Raw genomic sequence first — 13,672 nt, 5'->3', positions numbered from 1 at the left:
TGTGGGTCTGTTTTCACTTGGGATCCAATCATACAGACGCAGGGTGTGTGGAACATCTATTGAACATTCTGGAGCCAATGAATTATTCAGCCAGCCAAAGCACTGATTTGCTACACACCTCACAAAACTGGTCTGCCTGTAGTCAGGTACACAAAACCTTCAGGATCATTTACATATCACACACAGACACACACACAGACACACACACGATTGATTGGTTGACTGATTGAGTGAGTGAGTGAGAGTGAGTTTTTAATGAAGTATCTACATCAGTCACTATCAGCTTCAAGGAAGTGTCAAAGCATACAGACCGATCCACATGCTGCATCACATCTGCTTTAAAAAAAAAGCCTTTAAAATGTTTTAAAATAGAATAAATAAAAGAACAGATGCCTGACATCAGCATTTATTTTAAACCCAAGATTTGTGATTTATTCAGAAGGGCTACAGTCACATTTGTACAAGTACAATATATGTAAACCAAGTCTAAAAAATATGACAACTTTAAATGAATATTAAATATTAAACCCAGAATATTTTCTGATTGATTGACTGATATGGATACTTATGTAGTGCCTATCCTCGGTCAGAGACAAGGTTCGAAGCGCTTTACAAATACAGGGTCATTTGCAAAACAGGCTGCCTACTCAGGTAGAGCTGACTGACAGCTGCCACTGGGCACTCATTCATTTCCCGAGTCATTCAATCAGATTTCAGGTATGCACACACAGACACTAGGACAGACATGTAACATTTTATGTGTATCACTGTTTTTGTTTATTACCCCACCATGTAGGCAGCCATACTCTGTTTTCAGGGGTGTGCATGCTGGGTATGTTCTTGTTTCCATAACCCACCGAACGCTGACATGGATAACAGGATCTTTAATGTGTGTATTTGATCTTCTGCATGCATGTACACACGAAGGGGGTTCAGGTACTAGCAGGTCTGCACACATGCTGACCTGGGAGATCAGAAAAATCTCCACCATTTACCCACCAGGTGCCGAGATTCGAACCCCAGACCCTCAGATTGAAAGTCCAATGCTTTAACCATTCAGCTATTGCGTCCATTGATGTGACCATTGCAGCAATAGAATAAGCCCAATAGGAGGAGTTTGTATTATACTCCATGTTTGGTGTTACATATACTTACCATGTCAAACTGATGCAAACTAGGCCTATCGGTTTGCTCTGCTTGGCCAAATTTCGCGTGGCTAACAGTGAAAAGACGAGCCATCTTGCCCGGTCCGCTCTTAGCCAATCAAACGCCTCTAAAAGCTATAAGTGCTGAATCATTCCGTGGCCATCGACGAAAATGCCCCATGAGAACCACGGCGGAGACGCGGGGATGAATGGGCGGGCATTCGAGTTTGACATGGTAAGTATATGTAACAGCAAACATGGAGTATAATAACAAACTCCTCCTTTTGGTGTCATATACTGTACCATGTCAAACTGATGCAGAATTTAAAGCAAATGGAGGAGGGCAATGCCTACTGGTTCGTATGGAGAGCCCTTGTAACCGAGACGGCAGTGTTAGCCACGACAAAGGAAATCCCCTTGGAACCGTCAGCCCTGGTCATACGGAAATCCCTGAGGTAGAAGTTGATGAAGGGATTCTCAGACCGCCAGAAGGCTGCCTCCAAGACATGCTACAGTGGCACTGAGTGCTGGAAAGCAGCCGAAGTAGCTATGGCCCGCACTTCGTGTGCTCTGTGATGAAGACAGCTGATATCCCTGTGTGCATGAGAGTAGGCTCTATGAATGACTTGGGAAACCCAGCGGGAAATGGTGCCTGCAGCGATGTCTTTCTTGTAATTCTCATTGAGGGAGATGAGCAGACGCCTCTGAGAAGAACGCCTATGGTGAAACCTATCCCAATAGTATTTGAGACACCGAACAGGGCAGAGATGCCTATCCTCATCATCTTGGGCAAGAATATCAGACAAAGGTCTGACCCTCAGAGATGGGGAAGGGACTTCGGGGTCTTGGTTCTTAGCCAGAAACTCTGGAAGGAAACGAAGAGTGATGGAACCATCTCTGTGGAAGGCCAGATCTTGTGGCATGAATCTCGCTTCTACGACGGCCTGTGGCCAGCAACAGAAGGAAAGTCGTCTTGAGGGTGAGCAAGTCGAAAGGAATAGTCCCCAATGGCTGGAAGGGCTGTTTTTGAATGAAATCCAGCACCAGGAACAAGTCCCAGAGGGGCACTCTTCTGGGGTTTCTAGCTTCCTTCAGAGAGGCACCCCTAGCCATCTCTCTGAGCAGGGAATCCGCTTCAAAGGCAGGACCACCTAGCTGTTTGATTGTGGTACAGATGGCAGACCTGTACCCTCGCACAGAACTAGCAGACAGGTTGAGAACCTAGGAGCAGTGAGCCTGAAAGTTGGCCAGCTGCATGCTCGTAGGGTTAGTAGGGGGAATGCCCTGAGCTGTACACCACCGCAACCATTTCTTCCAGCGAAAGTCATACAAAGTCTCCGTTCCCTCCTTCCTTGCTTTGGTGACTATGGAGAGGAGGTTAGAGGAGGCACAACCCTGGGTCAGCGCAGCCGACACAGAGGCCGACCAAGGGGTCGAAGACTTCAATGGTGATACTGACAGTTCTGACCGCACAGCAGCCATGCGTGCAGGTGGAGCAGTTGAGGATTGGAATGAGGGATGCCCGAACAAGGCTGCCTCAGCAGATGAGATTTGGTTTTGAGTTCCAGGGGTGGAACATGTGTCAGGGAATGAAGGTCCAGAAACCAGGCTGGGCTGGCCATTTCGGCGCAATGAGGATCAGCTGCGGGCGTTCCAATCTGGCTTTCCGTATCACCTTGGACAGAATTGGAAAGGGAGGAAACGCGTAGGCAATCAGACTGCTCCAGTCTAGAGAGAGAGCATCCACTGCCCACGCTTCTGGGTCGGCGACCGGAGAAGCATAAGTGGGAAGTCTCTTGTTGAACTTTGTGGCAAAAAGGTCCACCATCGGCCGAAACCACCGTTCCCACACCCCCTGAAGGGTGTCCTTGTCCAGGGTCCACTCTGTGTGGATGACACTCTTGGACCTGCTGAGAGCATCTGCCAAGATGTTGGCTTTTCCTGCTATGTGTCTCACTGAAAGTGCAATGCCCTTGCTGTGGCACCAACGGAGGAGAGCCTCGGTCCACAGGGAGAGGTCTGCTAAGTGCGCTCCCCCCCCTTTGTTCACGTAACATGCGACTGTCGTATTGTCCGTGAACAAGCGGATGGTCTTGCCAGTGGCCTCACCCATGAAGTGCAGGAGAGCCCTGCAAACTGCCTCCAGTTCCAGAACATTGATGTGGCATAGGCGCTCCTCCGGTGACCAAGTCCCTGCTGCATGGAGTGAGTCCATGTGGGCTCCCCAGCTCAGGGAGGAGGCGTCTGTGAAGAGTGCCACCTGAAGAGTAGGTGGGGCTATGGGCACCCCCTGTGTCCGAAGAGGGGTGATTAACCACTCTGATGTCACCTCTCACCCAGATGGAACCACTCACCCAGACATATCTGGATATCCCATGGCTGAGTGCTCTGGGACCATCTTAACCTCAGTGCCCTCTGAGAGGTGCCATGGACTCCATCATGCCCAGGAGGGATGAAAGTGTCCGCGTTGTTGCTTGGGAGGAACGGCGCAAGTGGCTGAGGAGGCCTGCCAGACGGTCCCCGCGATCTGGCGGGAGAAAAACCCATTTGGCCCCCCCGTTCCAAAAACACCCCCAAAAAGCGAAGCCTGAAATTGGGGACAATTATTTTCCCGGTTTTTTGGGAAGGCCCCTTGGGGGCAAAAAGGGCCCCGAAGTTGGCCGTAAAATCTGGAGGGCCGCAACCCGGGCCAGGATAACCCAAATCGTCCAGGTAACACAGGACGAATGGGTTCTGAGGGGGACATGGGGCACCAATTCCCCCACCACCTTGGTAAACAAAGGGAAAAGGGGCCCAAGGGGCAGACCCCCAAAAGGGGGGAGCCCAGAACTGGGAAAAACCTTTTCCCCCCCACACAAAACCCCAGGTTTCCCAAGGGATGGGAAAGGTGAGGGTATGAAAATAAAACATCTTTCCCGATCGATAGAGGTAGCCCCAAACCCCCCTGTTGAATGGTCTCCCCAAATCGGGGCCCGGGGTTTTTTCCCTCTTAATTTGATTTGGGGGAGGAAATTTGAGGGGGGGGCAAGTCCACCCCCCCCGAACCTTTGGGGGAAACACGAACAAAACCGGGCCCAAAAAACCGGGGGGGCCCGGGGCCCCAAAAAGTTTTAGGGTTCCCCCTTTTTAGGAGTAGGTGCGATATTTTTTTCCCCCTTTAAAAGCTTAGCCCCGTCAAGGGGCACATTTGAAGGGATGGTCTTAGAGGGGGGCCCGGGCCTCCCCCCCCAAAAAAGCCGTAACCCCCACTCTAGCCCCCAATAAAATCCAGTGTTTTAGGGCCCAGGAGCCCCTGAAGTGAAACCGGAAAGTTTTCCCACTTGGGGGGGTGAACAAAATGGTGGTGGAATTGGGGCCCGTCATTGGGGGTGTGCCCTTTTGGGCCCTTTGGGGAAGGCCGGGAGGGTGGACTGAGGTGGTTTTTTTTTTCCTGGCTGATTTCGCACGCCCCTTTTGGGTTAGGTTGGGGTGGTATATGGAGGGGGCCCCCCGGGGCCGGGGTTTTTTCAAAAGGATAGAAACCCCCGGCGGCCCCCGGGAGGTGTGGGGTAAAAAATGAGGCCCCCCCTGTTTTTGTTTTCTGCCCTGTTTGGGTACAAAAAAGGGGGCCCTATGGCCGAAAAAAGGGGCTAGTGTCTGGGAAGGACCCCCAGGGAACCCCCCTTTCCCCGGAATGTTAGGGGAGGAGGGGAACCATCCCGCCCCACTAGCACCGGGATTGAAAAATGAAGGCTGGGAGCTAAATCTTCAGCTGCCCCTGAGGGCCCGAGCTTTTCCCCACTGCCCAAAAAAAATGTTTAAACCCCTGGTCGGTGGGGAAAAGGGGGGGGCGGGGAAAAGGGAAAGGAAGGGCCCCTTTTTGATTAACCGTGCTGTTCCCACAACCCCATTGGGCCCGAGGAGGGAAAAAGGGCGAAGAAAGGGGATAAGCCGGGGGAAAATCGGGAGGCAGGGGGGCCCCTTTGCCCCCCTCTGCAAAGTTTTTAAAAGGGTTTGGGTGCTGAAATGGGGAAGGTGGTGCGCTGTGAGACCAACATCCTGTCCTGCGCGGAGGGCTCTGCTTCCCTGTAGGCAGGGTGGTCCTATGTGTACCAGGACCACACCCCTCTCTTGGAGGAATCTTTAAGGAACTTGCCCGGGGAAAAAGCGCCCAGGGCAGAGAGGGACTCCCTGCCTAGAGGAGGGATGGAAGCAGCACCCCTGACAGTGTGGGCTGGCTCATTAAGCCATTCCTGCGCCATTTCTGTCACTCTGAGTTGCCTTGTGGTTCTGGAGTTAGAGTCACATGGCCTAAGGAAGGTCAAGGGTAACAAAGTAGCCTGAGGGACTGATTCGGCATGTGTGACCCTATTGGGGAGGGTCAGTTCAAGCTCAGCAAAGTCCGAGTTTGGTTCAGGCTGGTCCCTAGGGAGGCGTGGGCCCAATCTGTCTCCCCGGGATGGGGGCGAAGAGTGCTCATCCACTTGTTCGTCCTCATCCGAAGACAGGGGATCCCACTCTTGTTCGCAGTCCATCCCCTGCTGGGTGCCATCCCAAGTGGATGTACTCACCGGGGCATCCTGTGAGCTGTGGTCAGCCCAGCGGGATGAGCTGGAACAATCCTGAGCTGGGACCATGGCTGCAGCTGTTATGTCCTTGACACCTGAGGCGGGTGGGGAGCGCGTGGACCATAGGTCCAACCATGCTTGGGATGGTGGGTGCCACACCTTCTCAGAGAGGGCGTCCCTGGATGCAAGAGGGACCCACGAGTGCTGTAAGGGGACAAACACCCACTCATCTCCCTGTAGGACCGAGGGCTGGGTAGCTGGGAACTGCAGGCTCCCCCGGGCCGAGCGGGGCCCCTCAGCAGCTGTCGGTCCTGACAAGGAAGCCGTTGTGACCGTGGAGGTAACCTGTGGGTTGACAGAGGACCGATTTGTGGACAGAGTGGCAATATTGGTCGAGGAGCTCGACCTGACAGACAAGAAGTCGATCCCACTTGTCGGGGCTGTGTGTGTCACCCTGTGAGATGTGCTGGGTTGGATCCGGTGGGGAGCGGACAAGGGGTTGGCCCCTGGTACTCCCGGCAACCCAGCGTACACCATAGGAGCACCCCAGTATGGGTAGAATGGGGGTAACCACCCGTGGGCACCAGCCATCCTGTGACCCCAACCCCAAGGGTCACTGGCGCCTTGACCTCCATGAAGGGAAAAACCTGGCCAAGTCGGAGGGAGGTCAGGTCCGACTTGGGTGTCAGTCCCGCCCGAAGACGAGCGGGCTGACTGCCCGGAACCGCCTGACAGGCACGGACCTCCCCCAGCAGGGGAGACCGGCCGGATAGTGGGAAGACCTGCAGAGCAGGCTGCCACGTGCCCCGAATCCCCTCCTGTGGGGAGACTGGGGTGGCTTGGCCCGGGGTGGGCAAAGTAGAGATCCCCCCCCGGAACCAAATTTTTCTCCCCCCCCCCCCCCCCCCCCCCCCCAGAAGGAGGTGGGGGAGGGGGGTCGACAGAGAAGGGAGGAGGGAGAACAGCAATGGGGCCCATGAGGGCCGTCTCCAAGTGGGGACCCGGGTAACGGCCGGGCGCGGCCTCCCCTTGGGAGTTCGCGCCTAGCTGCAAGTCCCCACCACCAAGAGAGGACTTGCCACTCCCCCTTCTCCCTGCCTCGCGCTGGGACACCTCGGGAGGCGATGCTCATACCCCTTTCCCCCCGGTCCCCTTCATGACCGTTTTACTGGTACGAAAGTCGCCTCCGCGATCAGCGTCTAAAGACGCATCGCAGCGGTCCGTATCGGGAGGAATCATGAGCTCCGGGCCTGGGAGATTCTCTTGCCGAGTCTCAATCCCAGCCTCATGATCCCTGCCTTCGTGGTATGGCATATGAGGCATGGTACCCACGCTTAGGCACCCAGCGAAAATCCGACCCCCAACAGAGAAAGGAAAGACAGGATTGACTCAGAGGTAGAGAAAAACGAACGAATCGAGGGGGCCGAGTCGAATCAAGTACACAGAATGTAAGAATACAATACAGGTAAGCCGCATGCAGCAAAGTAAGGCCAAATGAATATGCTTAATAGCCAAAAAAAAGCGTAAGACGAAACAGAGCGTAAACCTGACAAGATGGTGTGGAGAGCCTTGGCCAAAGGAATGATTCAGCGCTTATAGCTTTTAGAGGCATTTGATTGGCTAAGAGCGGACTAGGCAAGACGGCTCGTCTTTTCACTGTTAGCTGCGCAAAATTTGGCCAAGCAGAGCAAACCGATAGGCCTAGTTTGCATCAGTTTGACATGGTACAGTATATGACACCGAAAAATGATTCATAATGATACCTCATTACCTTTCTGACAAACATCTTTTTTGTTGACATATGATATAAGCAACATAATCTGAATTTGAAAAAGGTAATATATATGTTTAGTTCTCAAATTGTTAAGCGCTGGACAGTTAAAGACAAAATACATTTTGTTGACTTCATATTCTATCACTTGTCTGAAGATTTGAACTGCCTGACTTTCAAAACTACAGGCCTAGTTTCTCTGATAATTAGCAGCAATATACATGCATGCACACACACACACACACACACACATAATATATATATATACACACACACACATATATATATATATATATATATATATATATATATATCCAATACACCACCTACACTCAGTTTAGCCCCTTCACTGCTGATGCTGAGTATGCCCATCAGTAAATGGCGGTCACCCCTGTGAGAAGGAAAGTCAGGATGTCAGTCACCACTATGTATCTGTTTGAGGTTGCATTAATCTTTTCGGCAAAATCAAAGGAATCATTGCTATGTACACTAAAAGTTGTAGCTGCACTTCAAACTCATGCCACACTGATCTCACTTTAAACAAAGTTCAGCTGTCAGGGAGTAGCAAAGACTGAAAGAGAGAGACAGAGAGTCTGGAGAGAGAGTTGAGAGAGAGAGGCGAGACACAGAGAGACTGGAGACAGAGAGAAAAGAGAGAGCATGCTTATTATGAAATACAAACGAAAATATTTTAATGAATATCAGCCAAAGGCCATAACTGAAAACATCAGTAGACAGGAAGAGAATGTGCCATCTAATTCCTCTGAACATTCCCTCAAATTTCATGATATAATGAACAGCACTGGAAAACAGCACAGCATACCTGAAATTGTTGGATAGTTGAAAGAAAGCGAGAATGTAACAGACCTACTGTCTTACACCACTCCTCTCTATCTCTCCCCTCCACTTAAAATCTTTTACACTAAAATACTGCACCCGTTCTGTCAGTCATTGTCACCCGCACAAATCTAATGTCTGTTATGACAGATGGACTAGAAAAAGCATCAAATAAATACTGCTGTCAGTTTTGTCACTGTGGCTGTCATCACCTTTGAGTTCAAACCAATCATCAAAGATAAATATCTTTCATCATTATTACCATACATAAAAGATGACAAGCACAACAGCAAAGTGGTTAAAGCACTGGACAATATGAGGGTCCCGGGTTTGAATTCCCATAACAGTGTCTGGTGGGTAAAGGGTCGAGATTTTTCTTCCAGGTCAACATATGTGCAGACCTGCTAGTGCCTGAACCCCCTTCATGTGTATATGCATGCAGAAGATCAATACACACGTTAAAGATCCTGTAATCCATGTTGGTGTTTGGTGGGTTATAAAAAAAAGAATATACCCAGCATGCACAACGAAAACAGAGTATGGCTACTCACATGGCAGGGAATATAAACAAACAAAAAAAAAAGGTCATACATGTAAAATGTTACATGTCTGTATCAGTGTATGGTATATTTGTGTGTGTGACTGAAACCTGACTGAATGACACAGGAAACAAATGACGAGTGCCCAATGGCAGCTGTCAGTCTGCTCTACCCTGGTAGTCAGCCTGTTGTGCAAATGACTCAGTGTTTGAAAAGCGCTTGGAGCTTGGTCTCTGACCAAGTTCACCAAGGATAGGTGCAATACAAGTATCCATATCATCATAATCATGTGCACAGCCTGCAAAGATATGTTTATCCAATGACTGGGACTACTGTCTTTGCTGGACAAAGTTTCAAATGGCCTTTTTGCATATGAAGCAAATCAATTTTTCACATGCACTCAATGTAGTCTAGTTAGCAAAACATTATTGAGAAGAAAAGGGCCTTACACCTGACATATATTTTTGTTTATAATCCAGACACATTAAACCAACCGTTCAGTCTCTTTGTGTTCGCTGAACCAAACCACTATGAAGGAAAAATGGGAATACAAGCAGGTTGTTAGTGAACTTATTACAGGTAGTACGGCAACATTTTGTGTAAGACATCAGCTGACGTCATATATGCACTGAATAGTTTAATGCACAGAAAACGAAATGCATGTATGTATCTGCATGACAAAAAAGACAAAAGATGAAACATAAATGTAAACCACTATTCATAAAGCAGTAAAGCAGTAGATTCACATAAAATTCTGGGTGTCTTGTTGACAAAGATCAAACTTGGAATGACCATACAACATACTTAGGAAACTGTCTCTTAAGCAAAATACCTTGGCAAAAAAAGAAGAAAAATTCCAGGACAAACATTCATGCAAGCTTTTTTATCTTCTTTTTTCCCGGTGTGCATGATCTGCCAATCATTGATTATGGATAAACTTTATGAGACAGTTGTAACAATGTTAACTTAAAACTTATTCACCATTTGTATTATTTTTTAAAAGCACTGAAATTACTAGAATTGTTGAAGTCAAGCTCCCTGACCCCTAAGGACAATAAACAGCTTAATGTATAATCTTTCCATAACAGGCTATTTTTCAACAAGGCAGTTTGCATGCATTAAGCCAAAAATGGAAAATCTCTGAAAAAGATTACAGGCACTTTTAGTTTAAAACTAATGACCACACCAACAGCCATATGTTATGCATACCTAGATCAAGAAAAGATACAAAGCAGTTGCAGCTAATTCAATGTACCATTTCCGAATAAAATTTTGACTTGACGCGACTTGATTTTACACACACACACACACACAAAATATCACTCACATAATAATGTGTACACACAGTGACACACACACACACTCACAGTCACACACACATGTGCGCACACATACACACACTCACAATTAAACTCATCACATATGTGCGCGCGCACACACACACACACACACACACACACATAAATCCCCCAGAAACTAACCCTTGTCAGAGTTGTCCTGATGATTTTTTTCCTTTTTTTTTTTTTTTAATTGACAATTTCAAGTCAGGCTAACCTTGTGGTGTTACTTAGCTGACAGCAGCTGACACTGTGTGCTGTGACCTGGGGTAGGGACAAGGATCTAACATTGACACAGCGCTCTATAATATTATATGACATCAGCAGTCCAAACCACACCAGCTGAGAACATCACATGATCACAGTATAAATTTATATATCACTGTGACCCCCAGGATGGAATACAACACTGACACAGACACCCGAGACCATGAGCAGAAGCCATTATCACTGATTATTTTTATCTTCTGACAATGCTGTCTCAGCACTGATAAGTTTTTAGTACCTGAATAAAAATACACTGAAGTGAGAACATTATTACATGAAAATATGCATGTTTTTGTTTTTGTCAATAAATACTAAAATAGCACTAGATGTTCAATCAATCATACTGTTTTAAAAAGTGAGAACTCTCTATTACTGTATTAGTATTTGGTGGATTTCTTCAGTCATCTGTCTATTTTTCATTCTTATTATGTTCCCAATTCTGATCTGCGAGTTGGGTTTATGCTTATGTCAGGTATCTACTCTTTTTTCTTTCTTTTTTTTTAAGCCAATGTGGTGTAGCGCATATATATAATATAATACAATATATATATATATATATATATATATAGAGAGAGAGAGAGAGAGAGAGAGAGAGAGATCAGTCTGCATGCTCTGACACCACTTTGGAACTGAAACTATCAGTATCACTTGAAACTCAATTTGAAAATAAACAACATTTACACACACAAGAAAAGTAAACCTTTAAGATTAGTAAGTAGACGCACAACAACAACAACAACAACAAAAATCAAAATCAATGTTGAAAAGCAAAATAAAAGTCCTGAAGTCCTAAGGTCTTTGGAAGTAGGCAGGAAACAAATGAATTTTAATCCAGCCAGATTTCTGAAATATATCTTAATAAATCAATCATATTTAGGATTGTCTGGTACTAAGAAGGGCTGTTTCCCTCACTACGTCTTGAGTAGTCTGGAACTCATAGATTTGTGGTGAGTTCCTTGGAGCCCCCATCTTTTTTCTGAAACACGTTTTTGGGAGCCTTGACTGGTTGATGTCAAGCCAAGGTTGATGTCAAACCACTAAGTAAGAGTTAGTAGCAGATTAACCACACAACTTAACATTTTGGGAGTTGAAGGTTATCCTCAGTGGTACAACTACAAGGTGAAAAGAAAGAAATCTGATAGTACTCTCAGTGAGTATTTCAGCCAATGTAGTACACACGTTCTCTCAGTTACTGTCTTAGCTTTAGAAATGCCATCAACACATCCCACACTCAATGTGGTGTGTGTGTGTGTGTGTGTGTGTGTGTGTGTGTGTGTGTGTGTGTGTGTGTGTGTGTGTGTGCGCGCGCGCGTGCGCACGCGCGTGCGCACAGTGTGTCTGCCTGTCTGTCTGCGTGTCTGTGTGTGTCTGTGTGTATGTGTCCACCTGCATATCTCTACAATACCATAGCAACAATTACGAAAATGCATCCTGCCATGCATACAGGTCTACAAAATATTGTGTACATTTGAGTATGGATGAACTGTAATCTGCAGACTTTTAAGTGTGTATGTGTGTGTGTGTGTGTGTGTGTGTGTGTGTGTGTGTGTGTGTGTGTGTGTGTTTATGTGTGTACTTGAGCTTGTGTGGTCTTGTATTTGTGTTGGGGTGGGGGTAGACAGAGAGGGAGAGAAGAGAGAGATAGTCTCAAAGAGCTTGTGTGTGTGTGTGTGTGTGTGAGAGAGAGAGAGAGAGAGAGAGAGACTGGAGAGAGAGAGAGAGAGCCATCACTTCACTCTGCTAATAACTTTTTAAGTAATTTGTTCTGGCTTGGTTGTTAAAATACTGTCAGAATATCAGCTGTTTGTCAATTATTTAATATGCATGAACATAAGAAGAAGAAGAAGAGCAAAAATAATGAAGTGCTCTTCTATATTGCTGTGTCCTCACAGAGAGGCTAACATTGCTCCATAAATTACATTAAACAAGAAAGAAACAACAATGATCAAGAAAATTCAAATAACAACCAATCACTCGCAGCACTCCATAAATTACATGTTACAAAAGCCAAGCAACAATCATCAAGAAAAATAATCAACCAGGAAGAAACAATCACCATCCTCGCATTATGAACAGCACACACACACACACGCACACGCACACACACACACACACACAGGAGTAGTATATCCCTCACATTTCAACAGCAAATTAGACTCAACTGTTGTTATTCGAATGCAAGACAAAACTACGTTTTCAGTAGGGAGCTGAAAGAGTCAAGGGTGGGAACCTTTCGCTGGTCAGCAGGCAGTGAGTTCCAGACTTTGCCACTGATCATGCACCGAAATCTCCGACGCTAGTATCTAAGTTACCGATCAGAAATACTTACCATGATGATGATGACTAACATGACAATCACTGGTATCAGACACGAGAATCTAAACCGGCTTTCGCTTTAATTTTTCACAGCAGCTCCAAACTCTTTCGTCACACAGGTGGAATGAAAGACGTTTGGGTAAAAGCAGTGTTGGTGGTACGGGAACTTAACATCTTCCTAAAAATAGCCTGACACACTGATTTTGTACTTTCCAAGGGAAACACTGCGAAACGGCTTTGGGCGATCAATATGTCACAAATGAAAACTAGGTCTCTTACTGATAGGAACTGTTTCACACAATCAGTTGGCTGCTTACCCAAATTGCAGAGTGAACAGAACTCTGAGTTATGTTGACTGAAGCTCGCTTCTCTCCCACTCTGTCTTTGTGCAACACTCTCGCTCAGTCCATGCTTGCAGCTGCTGTCAACTTCTGGGAATGTAAGGGGAATTTTCACGCTCGAGAGTTTGAAGGGAGACAACCACGGTCTTTCCTTCACTTGGCACGGAAGGAGTCGCCTACTTGTTGAATTAAATCAAAGAAGACATTATTTTCGTTGTTCTTCGAACACAGATGCGTTGTCAAAACATTTACACACTGCAGCTGGTTAGTGCTGGCTTTCAGTCGAGTGACGAAACAATCGTAGAATCACTGGTTGGAGTCACGCAGTGACATGATTTTGAGGTAGAAATAGATAGCTGACTCAAGTGCAATCCAAATACACATTTCGAAATCGTAGTTTTGAAATAGCTGTTTTTCGATGAAAGTGACAATCTGGAATGGTCCTGAACGTTTCGAAACCACTGACCTCGTTACGCCACCCCCATTCCACCCCTTCGCCCTCTACAACGTGATGTTTTTTGTTGTTGTTGTACAATATGAGTAATACTCAGTGAAGTAACTGAGTAATGTTA

At 46.9% G+C, this 13,672-nt stretch overlaps 1 protein-coding gene across 1 annotated transcript in view; it reads right to left on the bottom strand.

The window, feature by feature from the left end:
* Positions 1 to 13,253, bottom strand: part of LOC143280300 (inositol hexakisphosphate kinase 2-like) — a 56,786-nt gene extending 43,533 nt beyond the window's left edge. The window contains exon 1 of the mRNA XM_076584931.1: positions 13,077 to 13,253. The gene's annotated coding sequence lies outside the window, so the exon portion shown is untranslated. The remainder of the gene's footprint in view (positions 1 to 13,076) is intronic.
* Positions 13,254 to 13,672: the final 419 nt, after the last annotated feature.

This window comes from Babylonia areolata, chromosome 3, assembly GCF_041734735.1.
Source record: "Babylonia areolata isolate BAREFJ2019XMU chromosome 3, ASM4173473v1, whole genome shotgun sequence".
Classification (NCBI taxonomy): Eukaryota; Metazoa; Mollusca; class Gastropoda; order Neogastropoda; family Buccinidae; genus Babylonia; species Babylonia areolata.
This window is presented reverse-complemented; position numbering and strand designations above follow the sequence as displayed.